Below are 7,112 nucleotides of genomic sequence, written 5' to 3'. Positions count from 1 at the left end.
ACCATTCCTAATATTTAGCAATTTTAATATTTTTCAGGAAGGATCAGTTTGAAATTGTACGCAAATATGTATTCATCGTTCCCGCTGAAATATTGCATTGCTCTGTGCAATGCTTCGAAAAGATTTCTGTATATCTCAAATTTTAATAGACCTTTTTATCAACACTTCAGTTATGCCACTATTTTTTATGCCAGACCTTTTGCAATTGTAAATTGCCTGTCAAGATACCCCCTCCAATAGTTAGCAGGTATGAAAAAAATATTATAGCTACCCATAGATGTATTGAATGACCCAATTTATTACTTAAGAACGAACAACTCTGTCCACAATAAGAAAACTTGATCTACAGATGTCGCTTTTTACTTTGGCATCGTTTTGTTTAACGCACGTTTATGCCAATTTAAGGTTTGAATATTGAATACTGCGATGGTAGCGCCATTCATCGGTCAAACATTTAAAATTAGCAATTATATACAAATGAAAAATTAATTTAAAAAAACATTCTTCAGTAGACCAAATTATAAATCTAAACCATTCTCGAATCTCCTTGAACATACACACAAAATTTCATCAAAATCGGTCCATCCGTTTAGGAGCAGTTCAAATGCAAACACACGGTCAAAAGATTTATATATATAAAGATATGTATACTTACATATAAAGTAAAAAGTATCTGTAGGCTCTTTCTCTAGAAATCTTGATAGTACTTATTTACCTACTAAGCTAAGGGTTCTTCTGCGTAGATGGCTGTTGAACCAACTCAGCAATGTTTATTTGAAAAGGTGGGGTTGAAGACTACTACTTACCACCACAGCTCTATACGCTAATGAGTTCCTCGTAGCTATGATCCTCATAGAAAAAACAGTCGCATGTAATATTTAATACACCTACATTATGGTCGACTTTATGAAATACATATCGCTCATTTACTTCAACAGTGTCATAACTCAAAAAACTGATTTTTTGAGTTAAATACAAAAAAATGTGCTCAATATCATGGTTAATATTGTATAAAAAATTCTGTGTGATTAGTAGAAAATTGAACGCGTGAGATGAAAAAGTGCCGTTATTCCACTTGTTGTGACGCGTCAAATTTTTGCTACAGCATCGACACATTTCAATTTAACATGAGTCGTCGTCGTGTAAAGATTATTAGTTTTTCCGAAAAAAACGATATATTTTGTGTTACAGCGATTTATGTGAAAAGGTAGTTATATTTTTCATGTTGCTAATTTTCATGTAAATGGTATTATTTTGCGTTGTGACTATACTGTTGAAAAATTTTAGTTCCTCATAATTTGCGCAACACAATATGTGACGTTGTTGTTGAAAATAAATTATTTACATAACTAGGTATTTTGTTTTGTGACGTTTTTTTCGTGAAAAAATGGGCTGTGTAGAAATGGCGATTTTGTGTTAATATAAAATATGTCATTATTTACGAAAATAGTATCGGCTATAATATAAAACACCTTCTCATAGCGTAAAATGATACGCTATTGCTGATAATAAAATTACGAATTTCGACTTTTTCTAGCTTACTTGGAAATGTCATTATCCAAAAATAATTGCGGATCTTCTACATCATTGTTCTCAGAAGATAGTGACAATTCCATAGTTGATGTGACATACTTCCCAGTTTCTGCTAACGATTCCAGTGATAGTGTCTACGGCAATGATGAAGATAACCCACCACATCCGACCGCGGTAAACAGCATAATTTATGATAACTGCTTCGAGGAAGATTCTCCAGATCTAGAATTATGTACGCCAGTACCTGAACAAAACTCCTTTGATCTGCAACCAAGCACATCAACTTCAAACATAAACAATTCTTCCACCATTCTTGTTAGTCCGGCGATGAAAAAAAAAAGAGGAAGCAGCCAGAAAATTGGAAGAAAAATATGTATTGTAAAAAAAAAGAGAAATAGTGCTGAACACTATGAAAGCTTAAAAAAATTATTCGAAACAAAAGAGAAATTAAACCTCCGTGCGGTGAAAACTGTCGGTATAAATGTTCAAATATATTTAGCGAAGAGTAGAGAAAAGAGATATTTTCCTCATATTGGGCTCTGGGCGACATTGAGAAGCAGAGGCAATTTATTTCCAATTGTATGAAACTCGTTGACACCACTGACTCATTCATTACTACAATTCGATCAGCTAAGAAAACAGGCCACCCATTCTTAGTGCAAGAAGTGTCTTATGGAGATTTCTTTGACCTCAAATTACTCTCTAATGACATGGGTCCATTGAATATGGGAGAAATTTAACTCTCTCAAGTGAAAATCCTGAAGGTTCAACGAGAGTCACCCAACTCTGTGCTTTTCAAATCATCATACGCCGAGGAGAAGTTCAGGGAAGCCACTATAATCAAATCCAAGAAGAAACATAGCACACCGATTGATTTACAAAAAGCCTACCACTCCAAAATCGAAATTCCTAATAATAAAAGACAAGATATCAACGAATTAATTAAAAAGAACTTGATTCCACGCTTTTATCAAGAATTTTATAACAATTTGTGATTCAATCATATATGTATTTCCACTATTTACTAATTATTTCTACTATTTTTAAAAACTGAAAATTAATTTCATATAAAAATATGTTTTGATGCTATGAATTTTTGTATTTTATTTTTTTTACGTTAAAAACCCCCGAAAATAAAATGTCTAAATGTATAAATTTCGCCCATTATTCATAAAAAATAAATATAAAGCTCCTATAAATGGAAATTCAGCTGGAAATGTCATTTTAAAAAACTTTATAAACCATTTTTATTGATTATGAATATGGGGGTTTGTATTTTATTTCTCAACAATAATGACACATTTAGTTTATAACCGAGAAATTTCTATGTTTTTTCAGAAACAATGACATAATTCAAAGCAGAAAAGTTTTTGTTCAAGAAAAAATTGGGAAATCATTAATTTCGGTCGAATTTCTTCTATAATGTATACTACACATGACATATCACTAGTTTGCATAGAAAATCTGCGATCTTAACTTTTATTTAACCCACAAAAGAAAGCTAAAAACTAAAAATTGCTCTCCTGAAAAAATGCGTTTTTTGAGTTATGACACTATTGAAGTAAATGAGCGATATGTATGTATGTCAATCAAATTTTATTACAAATATATTATTTTATGTTGTTGCCACCTAATGTTAAATAAATTAGTTCTAAATTAAAATTTGACATTTCACATTATTAAAAGCTTTCCTATGACAATTTAAAACAAAGTTTCGTAAAGGGTTGCCATCAAATAAATAATTATGAATTTCTTATTTAATGCAGAATTTTAGAACTTGCTTTTTTTCTGTGTTCCTAAACATATTTTGTTTTTTTTTTTTCGTTTCATTTAAAAAAAACCGATTACCCGCATGCAAAGCTTACTTCAATTCATAATTATTAGGTGTATAACCACCATTTTACCGCGACATAAAACGGTTTTACATCTCACATAAGTGCATAAAATCCACTTAAATTAATTACGAAAGGTGATTACGTTGCTGTTTTTCTTTCATCCGCAGTGCGAGTACAAATACACTACATTACAAACGTAGATACCCGGATATGTTGTATTTGCCATATTCTTTCTGTGTGCAGAGTGTCCTGCCAAGCGTCAACGAGCGCGCGACACTTCTGTCCCTGTCTCTCTCTCTCGCTCTGAGGCCCTTCTTCCGTTTGCTTTTTTCCTGTGACTTCACTGATTGCAATTCCGCCAAAGTAAAACCGAATCTGTGGCGCAAACAAAAATGTGACGTATAAAATGTAGCTGGTACTTCTTTGTGAGAAACAGTAGCGCCTGTGAGTAGTGGGGGCCCAAGGCAACAGGAATCGTTCGTTTGAGACGCAGAATAGATAACAGAAGCAAATAAAGAAAAGCAACGCTTTGGGACATGAAAACGCTTCATTTTCGCAAAAGCAATTTGTGGCAAAATTAAAAATGGAAAATTAAATAAACATGAAAAACTTGAGAAATTGAAAAGTGGTAGGCGTCAAAGCCAACTGGCAGTAAAAGGAAAGCAGAGCTAAATTAGTAGCAAAGCGACGAAGTGTAAAATGTAGAGGCTGTAATCAAAACAGTGTGTAGATGAGAGAAAATGTATGTAAACAGATATAAATATATTCGCTGGGGCAAAAGTATTTACGAGTATGTATGTATGTAATTGTTTGTGTCTAACTCAAAAGAAGGCCGTTTCAACGTCTTAGTGGGATTTCTGCTAACACTGAGAATATTAAATCTTCCTCATAGCAACAGAACAAATTTTACTGACAAAAAAACTACCTTTTTACGTATTTCCCTACAAATTCTTATTATCGCTTTAAAAATAGCCTACTGAAACAATACGAGCATACCAAGGCTTAATTCCAATTTTTATACACTTGTTCGAAGCCTCGACTGAGATGGTTTTCAGTGTTTTCAAGGAATTTAGGTTTTTTCTATTTCGGCTCATTTTAAGAGCGCCATTCACTAGACAGTTTCAACGTCATAATCATAAACCCACAACTCGTCAACAGTAATGATGAGTTTGGAGATTCTGGAATCTTCACTCGACGCCGTTTTTGAAAACGATTTAGGTCCTTGGTACGAGTCTAGCATTGATATGCTTCATATCCAAATCCTAAACTAATCTGAGGCCAACACAACAAGTTTCAAGTTCTGTTTCTTTCGCTAACAGAGGTGGATAAACGTCACACATAAAGCACGAGTACGATGACTTCATGACCTTCATTCAACGCTTTGTGTCGCTCAGATACTTCTGTTCGTGATGAAGTAGAGTCGATGACTGCGTAGCCGTTATCGCATTCTTCTTCTTCTTCTTTACTGGCGGGGAACCCGTCAGTCATTTCTTTTTTTTCGCAAAGTGGTGACAATTAAAAATTTCAAGCGCAGCCAGGTCTTTCCAAAGGAGTGGAAGTCTTCCTCTGCTTCCCCGGCAGTTATAGCGTCGAATACTTTCAGAGCTGTAGTATTTTCGTCCATACGTCCGACATGACCTAGCCAATGTAGCCGCTGTCTTTTAATTCGCTGAACTATGTCAATGTAGTCGTAAATCTCATACAGATCATCGCAAAGAATCATAAATCTTCCGCAGAACCTTTCTCTCGAAAACTCGTAACCTCAACTCATCAGATGTTGTCATCGTTGCCTACTCATTACAAAGTAGCACCTGTTGGAAAGAGTTATTCTGCGTTGGATTTCGAGGCTGACATAGTGGTTGCTGTTAATACTGGTTCCAAGATAGACGAAATATTCTACTATAATACTTCGAAGTTATGACTGTCAACAGGGTGGGAGCCTATGTAGTCTCGAGTGCGCCGACTGTTTGCTTAATGACAGGAGATTGTCGTTCGTTCATCATTAGATCCATTTGCTTCCCTTTCTTATCCATTTGAAAGAAAGCAGAACTAATGGTGCGGTTGTTAAGGTCATTGATGTTATCACAATGGAAACTCAATATCCGATTACCCTCTAGGATGGTAATTTAGTATAAGTAATTTCACTCAATACATCACAAGGAACGTAAATGCTTTCAGAAGTTATTAAAGTTGAAAAATAAAGTACTTCCAACTTCCATCGCTGTTTTAGAAACAATATTAAAACTCTCACAGTAAGCGAGCAGAAATCGAGGGGTCGAATCGAATCGAAAACTAAGAGTTATTTTACTAAGAATGTGAGAACAAAACTATTAATTTTGCCAGCTCCACAAGCCTCAGTTAGCCCTCACTTCCTGGCATATGTTAAATACTCTAAAAATTATATGAAAATGGTTTAAAATATTGTCTATTTTTCATTTGCCTTAAACCCCATATGCATAACACTCTTTTATATTTGCCAACTTCAAAAGCTGAGATGCCATTGCATCCCCTACTACTAGGGAACTTATCAGCATAATCACAAAGTCAACAATACGTCTCTTCCCGCAATTCACACGCATTTAATTTGTGCAACTTATTTGCCCAACAAATAACTCCCTCTCTTATAAATATACGCGCCTCAAAGCCATTAAGGATGTCACTGTTGAGTACATAAAAATCATAACAACAACTACAACAAAAACTACGTCTGACTTACAAACTTTTGATGTCGCACGACGCAAATTTGCCGAACGATGAACGAAGCAAATTTATGGATAATTGTTTATTGATCATTGAATTACCATTCTATAGGCAGAGCGTATCTCAAGGGAGGCAGAGAGAGTGGGTGCAAAAATAAATACATTAGTCAGTCTGGGTAGCCTAAAAGATTAAGCGTAAATTGAAAATGCAAAATTCTGCGTCAATTTCATAAATTTTGAAAAAAAATAAACAGAACGCCAATAAAAAATCGACAAAAGCAATGACAAAACAGTAAACATCCAACTGTCGTACGGTGAGATACGAAAAAGGACCCCCATACAAACGCACCACAGTCCCCTCCCTTGCAACCGCAAACAAATTGTTATGCAATAACAACAACGCCAAGCATTAAGGATGCGCATAAGTGCTTTCGCACGTGAGCTGAGTTCGGTGTTACTCGCAGGGCGACGAGCGACTAGCGCCGAGTCAGCGTGGGGATAATGTTAAAAATTAACTGCCACAGCTTCACATAAAAAATCAGCAGCAAATCCCGGTGTTGGCAGTATTACCCCATCTCACCAGCATTGCTTTCACCTTTTTGAGCTTTTAAATTATTTTCCAAGCACGCATTAAAACAACAACAACGGCAAGCAATGACTTCCTTTGCATTTTAAATATGCCGACAATGGCGGCAAGAGCCACAATAGCAACAACAAGAGCGATAGCAACATAGCTGCGTTGTCACCAACATTGGTATGTAGTCCCGCTACCCTAAACCGTGGTAAAAATGCGGCACAGGTTACTAAATTCACAGGTGAATAAAAATTGACAGCGAGGCACAGTGGGCCAAAAGTGTGTGTTTTATTGACAACAAAATTTGTTAATTGAATTCAGTGAGCTTAAGCATTGGAAAATATTTTAATGTAACAAATTGGGCGTACTGTTTCAATTCATTTTAATTTTATAATGATTTAATTTATCTGTTCAAACAGTTAAAATATTATATTTTTTTAAACCAAAAGTCTTATGCTTCAGTTATGGACC

At 35.0% G+C, this 7,112-nt stretch overlaps 1 long non-coding RNA gene across 1 annotated transcript; it reads left to right on the top strand.

Moving 5' to 3' along the window:
- The first annotated feature begins 910 nt into the window (after positions 1-910).
- On the top strand, positions 911-3,081 carry LOC125778777 (uncharacterized). The gene is made up of 2 exons (XR_007422911.1): positions 911-1,207; positions 1,538-3,081. It is a non-coding gene; the product is annotated as an uncharacterized LOC125778777 (long non-coding RNA).
- The last annotated feature ends 4,031 nt before the right edge of the window (positions 3,082-7,112 follow it).

This window comes from Bactrocera dorsalis, chromosome 5 (genome assembly GCF_023373825.1).
Source record: "Bactrocera dorsalis isolate Fly_Bdor chromosome 5, ASM2337382v1, whole genome shotgun sequence".
In the NCBI taxonomy this organism is placed as follows: domain Eukaryota; kingdom Metazoa; phylum Arthropoda; class Insecta; order Diptera; family Tephritidae; genus Bactrocera; species Bactrocera dorsalis.
This window is presented reverse-complemented; position numbering and strand designations above follow the sequence as displayed.